This window comes from Schistocerca piceifrons, chromosome X (assembly GCF_021461385.2).
Source record: "Schistocerca piceifrons isolate TAMUIC-IGC-003096 chromosome X, iqSchPice1.1, whole genome shotgun sequence".
Lineage (NCBI taxonomy): Eukaryota > Metazoa > Arthropoda > Insecta > Orthoptera > Acrididae > Schistocerca > Schistocerca piceifrons.
The window spans coordinates 117,163,844-117,181,436 of NC_060149.1; the positions used below are offsets into that span (position 1 = coordinate 117,163,844).

The following is a 17,593-nucleotide window of genomic DNA, read 5'->3' on the forward strand; positions in this document are numbered from 1 at the left end:
TCCAGCAGGATGAAGCACCTCCATACCAACATGTGGAAGCTCATAAAGCACTGAGTGATGAATTTCCACAACGATGCACTGCAAGAAGTGTTCCAATCCCATGTCCACCTTGGTCATGTGACACCACTCTGCTGGATTTCTTCCAGTGAGGGTATGTTCAGGACAGGGTGTACCATACCAAAGTGTCAACTCTGGAACAGCTTCATGAAAAGATTAGAGTTATCACCACAGCTGCTCATTAATACCTGGTGAGAAGTCAAGTCTGAACTAGACACCCTTCGTGGCACTTGTGGGGCTCATTTAGAAATGTGTGACTCAACAAACAAGACTTTGTGTATCCATTGTTGTAATAATGTTCTTTATGTACTGAATACACCTGAAGACCGCACAGAAAACACTGGTATGTACACTTACTTAGGAAATGAGTTTATAGAATGTTCTGATGGCCAGCCATCAGTACTACAAGGCAGTTAAAATGACTTTTAAATAACAGGGCAAGTCATCAAGATAGAGAGGGTTTCACTTTTTAGTCATAATAGACCGAACAATCTAAGTCAATCTTCTCATGGAAAGAATATGGCAGTCCAAGGTTTGCTTCCACTGTTTACACTACACTTATTACATCAGTTAGTTTGCACCTGAAAATGTGATCGCATGAATTTCTTTTACTCTTTGTTGTTTCCTTATAGTAACAATGCTTAGTTTGAAGTGTGACAGTAGTACGGTCCTCTTAGAATGTTTAAAATTTATGGATTATAGGAAGATGAAACTGAGAAGCCAGGTGTTGATAGGACATTTAAAATTTGTGGATCATCACAAGATGGAGGTATGAAGCTGAACTAGAGAAAAAATTTATGGTGGAATGAGTAATGTTTTTAGGAATCTTATGGTAATGTCTCATGAGTTAGGCACTGACTGCAAATGCTCATTACTTGAGTGTTTCAAACATGTCAAACCCCCACAAAAGCGAATGATCAATCTTCCTATTTCACCAGCTTAATTCCTGTGACATTAAATGCTCATAGAAGGCCTAGGCATGATGATTCCAAAGCCAGAGATCGCTCTTTTGGATGCTTTGTGCGAATCAAACAGAATGATGCCATGAGTGAAATTCCTGTTTGCCAAAGGCTTTCACTGCTTTGCATGGAACAGCAAAGCACAGATTGCAGACTATACAGCTGAGTATGGAGGAAACTGGAAAATCCACAAAATACAAAAGGGACTTGCTTGTTAACCAGCACTGGAAACTATCCAAACAAAAGAAGGCAGCTGTTATAAACCACATAGGTGCATTTAAGAAGAAGAAAGAGCCACTATGGCTATGAGTTATATGAAGAAAATAACTCTGAACTTCCTGTTGTTAACAACAACTTCAATTTATCATCTGGATACCTGCATACTGACACCTGCTCAATTGAAAGGTCTGGATGCAAAATTTTCACAAAACATGCCTGAAGAAAAAAAGTTAAAAAACAAACAAAATTAAAGTAATTATGGTATGGAAGACTACGTTCAAAAAGCTAAGGGCTGTCACATTTTATTCAAGAAAGCAAAAAGCGAGACAAGAAAATAAAAAAATAGTGGAAAATGGAATATGCATGGACTATCAAAAAAACCTATCTTTGCCAAATATCAGCACTAACGAATAAAATGTTATTGGGTTTCCAACCACATCAATAACTTAAAACCACACGAGCTTTCGGCCAAGCACTCCTTGGCCATTATCAAGTGGTATGACCGCCTTGGTGCGCCCTTATATACACTAGCTGCCAGCTGTGACATTGCTGGTGCCCGTGACATTGCCATATATGGGCATGTTTTGAGTTGGCATTCGATGTGCCCTCTTCAACCACGCGATCGCTGGATTCCACGCAGCGCTGAGCTGAAAGTCACCATCTCTATTCAGGGTGTTTGCGGTAATTTTTCTTTCAATAGCTTCCTTTGTTAAACTGTCCCAGAAGTCGTTAGTGCGAGCCACGACAGAGGTATCGTCAAATTTTATGTGGTGGCCGTTTTCTAACGCATGCTCAGCTAACACAGATTTCTCTGGATAGCGCAGGCGATAATACCTCTCATGTTCTTTCCTGCATTGTTCCACAGTGCGCAGTGTTTGTCCGATGTACTTGTGCCCACACTCACAAGGTATTTTGTAGACTACAGGTGTTCTGAGACCTTTTAAGCAATTGACGCGGTTGGAAACCCGGGAACATTTTATTCAATGTTATTGCCGCAACTCTCTGCATTTGTACATCAGCACTAATGTTTCTTATTACAAGCATCAGTTATTGTTTTACAGTTCCATCATTCATCAAATGTCCAACAGTGATGCAATATTTTATACTTACATTGAAGATATAGAGAATAAAGGAGTGAATGAGGTTATTAGTTTTTTTGCATAATTATGTGAGTGAAACATTTGGACCAAATGTAAGGGTTATTGTAATATTCTGTGACTCGTGTTCAGGACAAAACAAGAACTATGAAATCTTTCTATACCATCACCATGTTGGTCATAGCATTAAAAGATGAGATAGTGTCAAAATAATATTTGAATAAGAGGACACTCTTACCTGGAATGGGTCAAAAGCTTTGTTTTGACAAAAACAAAACTATTGTAGTTACCAAAGGACTGGGTTAATGCCTTTTAAGCTGTAATAATGAATCCAAGGCTTTACAAAGTCATTCTTGTTCATCTAGTAATTATATGAGATTGGATGCCATTTTTTAAAAACATGTTATAAACCAAGATGTTCTTTCCAGACATAACACTCAGATAAGCTCTGGTTGTGAAGGAAGGTAAGCTGTTCAAATAGAGGATTTCTTAACAAGTGAGCCTGGACACCAGTACACGTGGAACATTGTGGTGGTCTACAAGTAGATATCAAGCCTGAGTATGTCACAAGGATGTGATGTATTCTTACAGCCTCATTGAGCATACAATGGTAAGTGTTTTGTAATATGAAACATTTTGTTACGTAAATCAATGTTGTTTTGGAAATAACTAATTCTAGGGTACATTTTCAGAGCTCCTGCCAATACCTTATGAAAAATATGCATACCTTCAAAAACTTAAACAACTTTGTGGTTAACAGTCAATAAATTTCTATGCCAGTCTACCACATAACAAACCAAAATCCAAATCAACAAAAAGAAACTTCCAAAGCTGAACAACACAAAGATGGGACCACAGCCTACCAAAAAGTGATGGACTCACCACGTTCTTTTCATGGCAAAGGTGTAATTTTGTCTTTTTAATCATATTATTTCAATTTTTATTCTTTTTAATATACTTCCTCAACAAACATTACATTCAGCATCATAAATATATATCGGTCACAGTAGACTGGAGTGTTTTCAGTGCTTTTTGTAATCTTGAAAATTTAAATATGCTCTCCTGAAAAATGCACACAATGTGATTTACCCCACTTTTTTCCTGGGCTCTTCATGTTGTACTATAGAAATTTTGCATCAACAGAAGGGACCGATCCCAGCCCTCTACTTTGACCCACGATGTAAATGAGCTGTGTTGTGTGAAGTCATGGTGGCATGGTGTTTTTGAGTCAGGTTGTATTTAATGGGGTGATGTGTTTTGGGGCATCTTCTTGGGTTGCACATTTATGTTTCGATGATGTTTGTTAGATATATTAGCGAGACATTTGGCATTATTGGCTCACGGTGTGAAGTAGTATTTGGAATAGCGTGTGCCAGTTCACTAGAGTGTTACTTTTATTTTGTGTATTGGGCGTCATACTTTCAAGTTTGTGTTAGGTATTCTTAGTACCATGGGTTTCTTATGGTCAGTACATTCAAGGCCATCTTTGTCACGAACACATGAAGTTGACCAAAGTGTCTGCTTCTCGGACCAGGGACCTTTATGTACGGCACTGTCGCCATGATAATGTGTGGCAATCCATACATAATAGTACCTGGTTTGAGAGATCTACACTGGTCATCTGAGAAATTGTTTTGGTTATTTATTATTTTTGTTATTAGTTGCCACTGATTTCTCTGCACATGAGAATGAAGTGAATGCTCATTGTGTGTGAGATTGGTATTGATTTTGTAGAGAAGTAAGTTCTGAATTTGTTAAATATATAGTGGGAAGATGCGGGGGTGCGGGGTGGGGTGGAGCTGGTAATGGAAATCGACAAATTTCAGTTTGGGAAAATGAAGTATGGTAGTTGGTTTGATTGAGGAATACATTGAGGATGATATAACTGTAGTTTCAAATGCTTTTTTATTACATTAGGGTTTACGGAAAAGGGGCTATTATCATAGCACTGGGGCGTGTACCAAAAGAATAGAGGAGTTTTGGGGCATTATGAAACCTGTTATAGGTAAGGGGAAGAGGTGCTCTTCCACTCCACAGTCTCATTAAGATGACTACTGAAGGTGGTACAGTGTCCTCGATAATTATTGAGTGTTTTGATGTTTTCTGAGGGCAGTAGAGAAAATGTATGCAAGGGTTTTCAGTTGAATAGGCTGGAGAGGAGGGGGGAGGGGGGGGGAGGAGGAGTTGTTGGTGCGGTTTGTGGGAGTTGGGGTAGGTGTTTTGGGGGTGGGTTTAGTAGTTATTTAGTTTTGCTTTCAAAGGATAGGTTTGATCTTTTTGTTTGTTTGTATGGTAAGAAAGTTGTTAATTTTTGTTTGTTGTATTTTGATTTGGGTAGTGTGTGTAACAGTGGTATTGGGTGGGTTTGGGTTAGTTTCCTGAAAGCCACCATATGGTGTGTGGTGGAGGGTATCATGTTAAACACTACTAGTAATTTCCTTAACTGTTCCACTCGCAAACTGAGTGCGGGAATAATGACTATCTATATGCCTCCATAGGAACCTTAATTTTTCTTTTCTTATCTACACGGTCCTGACATGAAATGTACGTTGGCGACAGTAGAAATGACCAGCACTCAGCTTCAAATTCCAGTTATCCAAATTTTCTCAACAGTGTTCCTCAAAAAGAATGTTGTCTTCCCTCCAGGGCTTTGTGTGTGGGGGGAGGGGGAGTTTCTTTACTTGTTTTATTTGTTTAGTAATGCATTATGTATGGCATGTTTGTTTAGGTTTCTAGTTATTTATGTGTATGGAATTAGTCAAGTGAAATCTTATTTTCTGAGTTTTTGATTTGTGTGTGGTTTTTCAATATCCAGGGCTTCGTTTGAGCTATACAGATCAAGTGTAAGCTGAGATTTTTGAGGTTCTTCTTCTTCTTCGATGGCTTCATTTGAGCTACATAGGTCAAGTGCAAATTGTGGTGCCTTGCTTGAGTTGTGAGCGGGTTCTCAGATATCAAGAGCTTTCTTTTGAGATATATCGGTCAAGTGAAATGTATAATGCCTACAGTTCTTGTTTCTGTAGTGTTGTGTTGAATGCTGAGCGTTTTTTGTGTTTGAATTTGTGGATAATATTTGTTTTGGAATGGCACTGTTTTTGTTGTTATATAACTGGTTTGTTCCTGCTCTAAAACCCTATTTCCCACAGTTGCCTCAGTTCCATTTTATTGATGGAATGAAATATTGCATATTGTCTTTACCTGTATTTGTGCATGCGTTTAGTGACATTATGGTTAATATATTGCATATGCTGTAGACATGGGTGTAAGCAATCTTGATGATATCGCACGTCAGTTGACACAAGCGGAATCAGAGTTTTTAGTGTTGTCAAAATTTCACATTAGGACATTTTGTCTCACACATACTATATATATATCAAGCAATTATGTACTTGAAGGAACATTGCATGAAACGTCGAATAAAGATCCGCACACACGGATGATACTAGAAACAGGAATGATTGCCATATGAAAAACAAAAAACTGAAGTTAATAAGCAAGGACACTGAGGAAGCTTGGTGAATCTTTTACAATAAGCTCTCACGTGATATAACGAGCACTAAAGTATTGATAGCAAAATTTTACATGACTTGACATGTCCCTACAGCATATCAGAATACCTACAGAACCATCACAGTTACCAAACTCAAACTGTAGGCCTACGTGCCTATGGGTAAAAAAGACAAAAGAAAACACACGTAGAATTCTTGTTAGAATGAGGTTCCTTATGTTATTTTAATCTTGCCTTATATACTTCAGTGACAAATAGCATGTATATGTCTGCATGATGAACTTTTTGTGTATACCCCATTTTTTTCAATTATTCTCATATTAAGTTGCTCTGCTATAAATAACAAATATGGTCCCCATTAAAAGAAATTTGTCTAAATATGAACAAATGGAATTAATAAACAAAGAAATAATTTGACACTAAAAAAAATCTTAATCTGATATTTAACTAGAAACTATGGCCTACTGATTTTTTCTCAGAAGTAGTAGTTCAACATTAACCAAAATATGGAAAGAGACATACTTTTCCCATTTGTTGACTTTTCCACTCTAGGCAATTGTGCCACAGAATACACATTATTGTCAGCAATGTTTGTGTATCACCTTTTGTTGTCAATTGCTCTAGCAAACAGCAGTGTGTGTTAAATACAAGCATCATTGGTTTCGTTGTACATGAAAATTTCATAACTGTAGAACAATTCAGGTCACTTACAGAACATGGTGTTATCAGACGCCTCCATTGACCCATTTACACTACAATGGAAGCATTTCCTGCATAATTTTACAATATGTCGTGACTTACCAGAAGCATTCTTGATTAAGGAAAAGTGAGTAAAGATTACAACATTTGAACCAAGAGCTTAAGAATTACATGTATCGTACACAGCCGTGTCGCAACAACTATTACAAGCGAAAAATTGAATTAAAACTTGTCAAGCAACCGAGAACTTACATTTCCGGGCGTCCCTAGTAGATTCCTGTATCACCGTGCTACAACTTCCAGTGGTAAGAGTCTAATGTATTCTTTAAACGGAAGTGTAGCCGTAATTCGGCGCTAAGAATGCCACACACGCTTTTCATTGGTCCTGAATGCACGATTAGCACTATTACACACGTTTAAACAATACTTCGTACCACAGGTTTTGCATACTCGCACAAAATAATTCTTAAGGTCTAGTAAGTACATCGTCGTCTAACTATTCTTTAAAGCTGCATTTATGAAGCAATGAAAACCGTTATTTTGGCTATCTCTACGATAAATACTACAAAAAATGTCAACAACACGTTTATAAACCAACACATTCTCATGTATAGCGCGTTGACATTTGTTTATGTTTTGGTAACTTCGATCTATCGCATATGAATATCGATTGGGTAAGATCGGAAACACTCAGGCACTTACTCAAAATACTTTCTTGTTTCGTCAAACGGAAGTTGGACGCATCTGATGGTATCGTGTACAATGTACACTACTGTTACCAGCCCGTAGATTCACAGCAACAGTAGTGTTAACCCGTTCTCATAAAAGTGTAGTCACTTTATGGTAGTGAGGAGCTTTTAAAATAGTAACAGGCTGAACATTTCTCCAGTAGTTCGCACTGTTGACGAATTAGTAACTCTTCAGTAGTAGTATTAGTAGTAGTAGTATTCATTCGTAGATCAATTTATAAGGATACTGGATATGTCATAGTAACTGTGCTAGTAATCTTGGCTTAAGAAACAGTATTGTTTAATAGGCCGCTAAGTATTTACGTATTTCACTTCTCAGTCTGACAGTTCGGTTTTGAATTTTGTAAGCTAGCTCATTTACTTTTAGTTTGATTCCTTTAGCACTTCGGTTTTTAATTTTGTATGCTAGCTCGTTTACTTTTAGTTTGATTCCATTAGCACTTACTGTAAGGAGTGGTAGTGGAACTTACATGTGTCCTATGCACCGAGCGCTGCAATGATTAAGACGTTATACCTATTGATTCTCAGTTGACGTGGTGTGAACACACAAAGATACTTGCAAACAGAATGTCATCAGCATGTCATACGTGCAGCAGGGACCTCAATGGGAAATCAACTAGACTCTCCCATAGGCTCAGCGAAAAAGACAAGAAAATCGCTGAACAGGAGACAAAGATTTGTGCCATTCCAGCTGAATTAGTGCCCGCGAAATTTGATCTAGATAGGTTGAAAGTGGAAAAAAATCTTAGCAACTGGGTGAAGGTATCAAGCAGTGGATGAAAGAGGAGTAACTGTTCAACACCTTCATCCACATTTGAGATGGTAGTATCGAATAAAATTGACTTGTGACTTGAAGTAGGACAGGAGTAGCTTCATCCAGTTGTAGGTCACAGTAGTGTGCAGTGGACTTGTAGCAAAGAAACTAAGTCTAGATCGGTAATAAAAGAGATTAGACGCTGTACATATATACTGACATACACATATATACTGATGTTATAAATATATAATGCTAGGCCGGACGGTGCAGGACAAATCAGGATTGGGGAGACAGATCACAAGTATTGCAATGTGAAGTGACAGGTTTAGCTGGGAGAAAGAGAACATAAGGAATTTGTACAAATATTTGGATTAAGAGGATCAGATTATTGTAGTAGGTGGAGTGCAGAACATCCTGGCTAATTGCAGCATTAGGGATGACCTGGATGAAATATGAGTAGCACCTACACACACATATTATGTGAGTTTTGTGAAGGTCCTACAGTGCCATGAGCAGCTGCTGCTGTGAGCCGTGCGAACACTGAGCTGAACTACTGCTGACTGGAATGAAACCTCATGTGAGTGCTAAAAACCATTCAAAAGCGAAGATCGCATAAAAATTTTTAATTCAAGACAACTGATTTCAACAGTCTACGCTGTCATCTTCAGGTCTTAAACATCTTTTTGTAGTAAACCATATTCATTTTACGATGAACATCATGTACAAGACGTGAAGTGGATAAAATTCAGCGTATTATAAAAGTTTGTCATCCCTAAAATACTTAAAAACTCAAAGCACCTTATTCAAAAGGACATGTCCATATACATATTGCTCACAGATATTTGTTAAATGATACAAATACGGTACACAATAGTGCATCTGTTTACACATTGGGTCCAGCATATGTAAACAGATGTGTTATTGTGTACCATATTTCTAACATGAAAAATGCATCTGTGAACAATATATATATGGGCATGGCCTTTTGGACAAGGTGCTCTGTGCTTTTAAATATTTTAGGGATGACGAACATGTATAATGTGCTCATTTTTATCCACCTAAAGCCCCGTCCACACGCAACGATCTGTCTGCGCAGACATTGGTGCAGATGTCTGTACATGCAAAAGATCGCTGCAAATGTGGTGTGTTCACACGACACAAACCCCAATCTACTACTCGCCCGCCATCTGTCGGTGTAGAAAAGAAATATCAGTGGCAAGCGACTACGCTCCCCGCAAACGTCAAACATTTAATTCAGTTATTTTGAAATATAGAAATGGAGGAAGTTCTGTTGTGGTCTGTGTTCGCAACTTGTGTTGCAAAAAACATTCAGACCAAGCGCAGTAAACAGAGAAAGCGGGCAAAATGGTGTAGACAGTGGCTGCTAAAGCGAAAGCAGTTTTCTCACGTAAATTTACTGAGAGAGTTGCAGGACGAACCTAACGACTGGCGAAATTATTTGCGGAAGGATGTCGAAACTTATAATTATCTCTTAAAGCTTGTAACCCTTCATATTATGAGAAAAAATACTTGTATGAGAAGGGCAATTTCTCCTCATGAACGGCTGGCGGTAACATTGACACTCCAACTTCATCTTCAATTGTACTCCTGCTTGGCCTTGGCGTTTCTTGATCACTAAGAAAGCCAAGCAGATCAAAATACCATAACGTTGGCTGGTATACTTGATCTACTCCTACACCAGATCTAGATTTCTGAACTTTGGATAACTCAATTAGAGCATTGTATGCTGCAGTCTTTTTGTCCCGGTCACTATATTCTTTACTTTTAATCTTCCACAAACATGGGTGGTTTCTACATATTTCAATGAATTCACTTACAAACTCTTGAGAACACTGACGAGTATCAGACAATTTAATGCCCTATGCACGCAAACACTAGACTAAGCAAACAGCTGTTTCGCGCCAGATTTGCGGCGATCTCCTGTCTGCGCAGATGTGGTTTGAACCCACAGATTTGAGAGGTTTCGCTCAAACCTCCAACTCCAACTTCCAGGTTTGCACACACCTCAGGTTGGTGCAAATCTTCTGTCCACACGCAACGATCTGTCTGCGCAGATGTGATGTGCGCAGACATTTGCGCAGACAGATCGTAACGTGTGGACGGGCCTTAACATTTTGTGCATGAGCTTCAGCGTAAAATGAACATGTTTTACTACAAAAAGATGTTTAAGACCTGAAGATGACAGCAAAGATTGTTGAAACCGGTTGTCCCGAATAAAACATATTTCGTGTGATATTGGCTTTCCAGTGGTTTTTAACAATTATAACTGAGCGCCCTTCAATACTCTAATAATGAGTAAATTCAATCATATGAGCGCACTGCCTGGAGATTTACTAGCCACATCTGAATATTAGAAGGAAAGATAGGTTGTCTGAGCATCTTGCAGAATGTGTACAGGAGGCCAGCATCACACAAAGCAAGATCCCAGAGGTTACTGGTGTCAGAAACATGTTCTTTTTAGGTTAGAATATGGATCCAGCCACCCTGATTTGAAAGAAATCAGAATAACAGAAAAGAACCAGAAATTGCTTAAGAATGTACAGAAAAATCAGGTTAGCATATTTCATCAAAATATCAGAGGCTTGAGTAATAAAGTAGAAGAGCTTCTTGGCTGTTTGGAAAATTTAGATAGCTCTGAAAAGACAGACATCCTGCATCTATCTGAGCACCAAATTCTACCGAGTTAAATAAGTTACATATAAAAGATTATACTGTAGCAACGCACTCATTCAGAACTAATATGGGAAAGGGATGAATTGTTACATATATTAAAGCAAAATAAAAGTTCAAAAACATTGAGACAAGTACATTTTGTAGTGATCACCACATAGAATTGTATGCTTGTGATTTAAAATTACAACGTAGTTCACTTTTCACTGTAATTGAACCTAAAATATTTTTTAAAAATTCTTGTGTGTGTCTTATAACATGATACTTTTTTAATAAAGTTTTAGGTTTATTTTATGCAATTTGATATTATGAATAGGTATTTGACTCCAGAATGAGATTTTCACTCTGCAGTGGAGTGTGTGCTGATATGAAACTTTCCGGCAGATTAAAACTGTGTGCAGGACCAAGACTCGAAATCAGAACCTTTGCCTTTTGTGAGCAAGTGCTCTCCCAATTGAGCTACCCAAGCACGACTCACAGCCCATCCTCACAGCTTTACCTCTGCCAGAAACTTTTCTCTTACCTTCCTAACATCACACAAGCTCTACTGCAAACCTTAAAGAAAACTAGCACTCCTGGAAGAAAGGATATTGTGGAGACATGGCTTTGCCACAGCTTGGGTGATGTTTCCAAAATGAGATTTCCAGTGCAGCGGAATGTGTGCTGATATGAAACTTCCTGGCAGATTAAAAATTTTTGCCGGACCAACACTAATGTGAAGCTGTATATAATATATCCTACTATCGAGAAAACTGTTACAATCAGTTCGTATTTCATTTAATAACCGTCAAAAAAGACCCTTCCAGGTTTCGAACATGTGACCTATTGCACTACAGTTCTATGTGCTATCCGTTGCACTGCAGAACGCCTGACAGATGCTCTCTCTCTCTGCTGAGTGTCTTCTACATAGGAAATCACTTCTAAGTTTTACCAAGAATAGGTTTTTTGTGCTTCGTAACGTAGCTCATGACTGAAGTTGACAAGTTTGAGTGAGCTTAATGATGCTGCAGGAAGCAGGGAAAAGAACAGCCATCGTGCACATATTGCCACTCTAAATGGGGGAGCATCAATGATCAACTTTTGCAAGGCTTCCATTATCAGCATTCACAAAATTCCTTACTACCATTCCTTAAAAGTTGTAATTGCGTTTCCCATCACTAAATCACTAAACTGCTTACAGTAAATACACATAAAAACCTCCTAACTTTAGCTAACGCTCCTATAACACAAGTATAGCCTGTGACGTCACCAGAGCATCAGCTAATAACAAAACATTTTCGATCACATGACCAGATCTTGATATTTAATGATTTTCAAGCTTTAATTACATAAAAATAACACATATTTTGTGAGAAAATAAGTTGACTCAAAATGCTACTTAAATGTGTAATCAATCAGAATAACAATAATCCAAACCATATTTTTACATAAGAAAACAGCCTGTTGTTAAAAAAAATTTTAAATATTTTAGAAAAAGTTTGTTAGATCAAAATTGGCATAGAATGTAATTCTGTATGAGGAACTGCCTTAAGGATTTTTTGCAAGTAATGTTTTCAAATTATGTTGATTTGGATACTGGACATATTTGTTACATTATGGCATTTTGACATTAGTCATCTCAGATGAATATCACGTCAATGTAAGGGTCTACGGGTTGCACGCAGCTGTGCTGTGCATTAACACGCGCTCGCCAGCCGACCTGTCTGGAATGCTGACAATTTGCTTGGTCAGTAGACGCGCGTCCGGCCGCACTGCGAGGGGGAGTACGCCACTGGCCGCCGTCCGCAGTGCGCAGTATTAACTAGGGCGGCCTCAGGCGCGAATATGACTCTTTTCTTAGCTCACCATGGAGCCTTTCGATACAACCGTAATTAGCCGGCTTTAGGATGTCAGACACAGTGATGATGGGTGCGCATAGCATGCATGTTGTATAATCCGCCTTTGTTAATGAAAATGTTTAAACTTACTTCTCGTGTTCGTGTATTGCCATACCTCAAGGATACACCGCTTACAAATCCTGACAAAACATTCGTGTAGTCATCATCTGGAGCAAGAACACAAACTGTACCCCCTTATAGAAGTGGTGTCGGAAGAGGGATAATTATGGAAAATCTACAGTCCTGAAGAGGCGCAGTACAACGTGAACTTCGAGTAGCAGCAGTGTGAACATCTTCCGACTACAGTTAAAAGCAGAAAGAAGCAAGCGTAACATTCCGAGAGACTTGTCAAATGATAGTTCATGCAGTACAGGTACAACTACAATAAAGAATTTTTCATTATTGCCATCAGTACCAGTATTTAGCGGGAAACCCGAAGATGACGTGAAAGCTTTTTTTCGTAAACTTGAAGGTGCAGCCCTGTTTCGATCATGGACAACTTCCGATAAGTTAGTGGTTGCCAAATTAAGAATTCAGGGAGCAGCACAAGATTTCATTAGCGCGGAGCCTACTTGCGTGAAAACAGAAGATTACAATGAGTTTAGAACGATTGTTGTTCAGAGATTTAAACGTAAAAACGTGATCAGATTTTACAGGGAGCAGTTTTACAGTTTGCGAATGCGTCGAGGCAAATCTATCCAGCAGTTTGCCGACAGAATTCGAAACATCAACGCTCAAACGTACGAGTTAGTTGAAGATGAAAATGAAAATCGCATTCAGTTGTTCAAAGCCGACCAGAGAGCCTTGGACACATTCTTTCATGGGTTACATGGAGAGGAAGTAAGCAAAGCTATTAGATTGGCGCAATGTAAAACGTTTCAGGAAGCAGTAGAATCAGCTGTTGGTTTCGTTGAAGCACTAAGACGACCAAATGAGATGCAGAAACAAGAACGTAGAGTTTCCAACACAACAGCACAATGTTACGGATGCAATAAGCTGTGTCACAAGCATAAGGATTGTAAAGAGAATCCAATCTGCTATCATTGCGGGATTCACGGTCATGTTTTGAGAGGCTGTGTCAACAAGAAGAAAGGTAAGGCGAACAACAGACAATCTGCTAGATCTTTAAACGAGTATAGGGACGTACGGGCCACCACACCATCCGCCCCTTGCCAGAGATAGTGATTCCTGTTAGTTCCAGCGAAAATCAGACCGAAAATGACTTCGTGATAGGTGCTGTACGTCGTGGAAGAAACATCAAACTACTTATTGACACATGAGCACTGACCTCATTAATGTGGTGTTGCATAGATAAACGGAGTAAATTGAAACCGCCGCTATTAAAAGTGGGAGGGTTAAACAGAGGAGAGCTACGTCACTATGGAGAAGTTGATGTAGAATTAATTCTTGGCCAAGGCCAAGATGGAGGTGAAAATAAAGAAAAACACATAGCAAGGGTGCAAGTAGATTCAAATAACGAAACACGTTATGACGGTGTACTTAGATTTGATTTCTTGTCCGCTAACGAGGCAGAGATATTCGTCACAGAAAGAAAGATCAGACTAGGCCGTAGCAACTACAACCTAGGAAATCGTTCTTCAGATCGTACTCATACTGATGTCATGGGAATGGACCGCCCAAGCGATGCATCAGTTCAAACCCTCCGAGTCGATGTTCAAATTGATCAGCCTCAGCAAATTCCCAAGGGAGCAGGAAAGACAATCTACGTTGAAGTTAAGTCACCCCGATGCAAGGAAGGAACTTTGTTATTAATTGAGCGATCCGAGAAAAAATGAGTTATTGGATACAATGCATTGTTATGTTGCTATAAGTGTAGGTGTCGCTACAGTGGTGAGACAGAATGTCACAAAAGTCCCGGTTACAATAACGAATATGAGCAATGAGGATGTTGTTTTGCCACGAGAAACAAAAGTTCCTGAAGTGTTGTGTAAGTAAAAATGATGTAATACAGATTCCAGATGAGGTAACAAATGCTGCAATTATAAACACAGATTTTTGTAACAGTGCAGCAAAATTACAATGAGGAGACAAGTTCATAATGAACTGCGGCGCAATATTTGGAAGAAGATAGAATATTTGACAGCTGATGAATAAAAGATTTTAGCGCCTGTTTTGCTGGAGTATGCAGATTTATTACGAGAACGTGCAAATTTACCTGCCACTCATTTAGTTCAGCATCGTATTCATACAGGGAATGCAGCCCCAATCACACAGAAACCTTACCGAATACTATTTAGTCAAAGAGAGTTGGTAGAAGACATGGTTAAAGAACAATTAGAAGCCAGAATTATAAAACCAAGAGATACTTCAGACCCACTGTGGCGTTCGCCTGTTGTAATTGTAAAGAAGAAATCAATTTCTGGAGAACCACAGTTCCGTTTTTGTGTTGATTACCGATCTTTGAATACTGTGACCACACCTGACATTTACCCCTTACCAAAGTTAGTGGAAACCTTGGATTACTTGGGCAGATGTCGAATTTTTTCAGTATGTGATTTAACAAGTGGTTATCACGAGTTAACAGTGCATCCAGATGATCAAGCAAAAACTTCATTTGTAACAGCAACAGGAGTACACAAATATCTTCGTATGCCATTTGGACTTCGCAATGCTCCAGCTACATTTCAACGCCTGATGGATTCAGTTTTACGATGGCTCACCCCAACACAAGCACTTGTTTACCTTGATGATGTGATAATTTTTGGTGAAAACATGAAGCAGCATATCGAGAGACTACAAGCTGTTTTTGAGCGTGTAAGAAGCGCAAACCTGTCTTTATCAATAGATAAATGTCAGTTTGCACAAAGTAAAATTAACTATCTTGGTCATGTTATTTCCAGTGCAGGATTTCGACCTGATCCAAAATTAATTGAACATGTAAAGAATTTTCCTGAACCACAGAATTTGAAAGAACTATAATCATTCTTGGGAGTGTCAAATTTCTACAGAAGGTTTATAGCTGTTTATGCAAACATAGTACATCCAGTGACACAGCTACTGAAGAAAGGAGCCACATTTAATTGGTCAAAAGAATGCTAAAAGGCAATGGAAGAACTTAAAACTGCTCTAACCACAGCCCCAATGTTAGCCTATCTGGATTTCAGTAAACCTTTTATTCTTTCAACAGATGCATCCAATTTTGCCATAGGTGCAATCTTGTCTCAAGAAGTTGATGCTCATGAACATCCGATCTCATTTGCTTCCAGACAATTAAACAAAGCAGAATGTAATTACACTACTACTGAGAAGGAGCTTTGTGCTTTGGTTTTTGATATAACACATAACAGATGTTTCTTAACAGGAAGAGAATTTACAGTTATTACATATCATGCCGCACTTAAATGGTTATTGAGCTTAAAGGATCCAAGTTTCAGATTAACAAGATGGGCATTAAGACTGAGTGAGTACCAATTTAAAGTTATTCATCGACCTGGTAAACAACATGTGAATGCTGATGCAGTGAGTCGAAAAGTCAATATTTGTGTTACAATAATTCGGAAGAAGAGTTAAAGGCAGCTCAAGAAGAAAATCCACAATGCAAATTATGGAAAAATGATCAATGTTTTGTTGAAATATATGGATTATTGTACAAAATCACTAGTAAAGGAAACCGCCTGGTTATGCCACAAAGCATCAAAGAGCAAATCATGAAAGAACAACACGATTCTTTATTATCAGGACATTGGGGTAAGAAGGCAACAAACATTAAAATAGCTCAAATGTTTTGGTGGCCGAGCTGCAAAGCTGACGTTTTCGAGTTTGTTTCACAATGTGATTCCTGTAACAGACGGAATAATGTAGGAAAAGGTAGAGCACCATTGCAAGAACTGCCAGAAACAAGTGAACCATTTGAACAAGTAGGACTAGATGTCGTAAGACCGTTGCCTAAGACTAAAGATGGAAACAAATACATATTGACAATGTTAGATCATTTCTTTAGATACCTTCTCATGATACCAATACCTGATCAGAGCGATGAGACTATAGCTAAAGTTTTTGTAAAATAATGGATTCTTAAGTTTGGATCACCATTAAGTATAATTACTGATCAAGGAACGAATTTTATGAGTGAATTACTTAAACAGACGTGTAAGCTCATGAAAATAACTCAGTTATGGACTACACCAGCACACCCTGAAGGGAATGGAAGAGTCGAGCGAGTCCACAGAACAATGATTAAAATGTGATTCTTCAGTTTCTCCCGGCGTGTTTGTTGCTCGAACAGTCCACGGTTACACTGCCGATCCAACGGGAACAATATTTCGGCGTTCAGACATGTCGCCATCGTCAGGTGCGCTGACAAACTGAGCTCCCGAGGGCGGGCGGCCGATTTAAATCCCCTCCGGGCCGCTCTCTTCGCTGTCGGCGCCCGCGCACCGGCGGTCGCGAAGACGTGGGCGTCGGAATCTGTCGTAGCGTCGATGTGGTTGCTACGTCCGACCTGGTCGCCAGTTCGTACTTCTTGCTGAGAGTTTTCTTAATTACATTCAATGCTGGGTCCCAAGCCTTGCTGAGATTGTAGCCGCAGTCTCGGTTGATAAGATCTTCCCTGGTGCGAATTTCGATAGCCTCCCTTATAACGTTGTCCCAATATTTAGAGGTCTGAGCCAGGATCTGGGTACGCTCATAATCCATCTCGTGTTTCTCGGACAAACAGTGCTCTGCTACCGCCGACCTATTCGGATATTTCAGTCGAGTGTGCCTTTGATGTTCTCTGCAACGATCTTCGATGGTGCGTACTGTTTGTTCGATATAAGTCTTCCCACACTCACAGGGAATTTCGTATATGCCGGCCTTCCTCAAACCGAGGTCATCTTTCACACTTCCCAGTAATGCCTGTGTTTTATTGGGTGGGCAAAAGACGGTTTTAACTCGGTGTTTCTTTAATATACGACCGATTTTCCCCGATAGTGTGCCATTGTACGGAATAAAGGCAGTGGCTACCTCTTCTTCCGTGAC

The 17,593-nt window shown here is 39.1% G+C and overlaps 1 protein-coding gene across 2 annotated transcripts in view; it reads right to left on the reverse strand.

Moving 5' to 3' along the window:
• The window catches only part of LOC124721592, a 125,297-nt gene extending 118,130 nt beyond the window's left edge, over positions 1 to 7,167 (reverse strand). For both annotated transcript variants that reach the window (XM_047246643.1, XM_047246642.1), the window contains exon 1: positions 6,792 to 7,167. The gene's annotated coding sequence lies outside the window, so the exon portion shown is untranslated. The remainder of the gene's footprint in view (positions 1 to 6,791) is intronic.
• Positions 7,168 to 17,593: the final 10,426 nt, after the last annotated feature.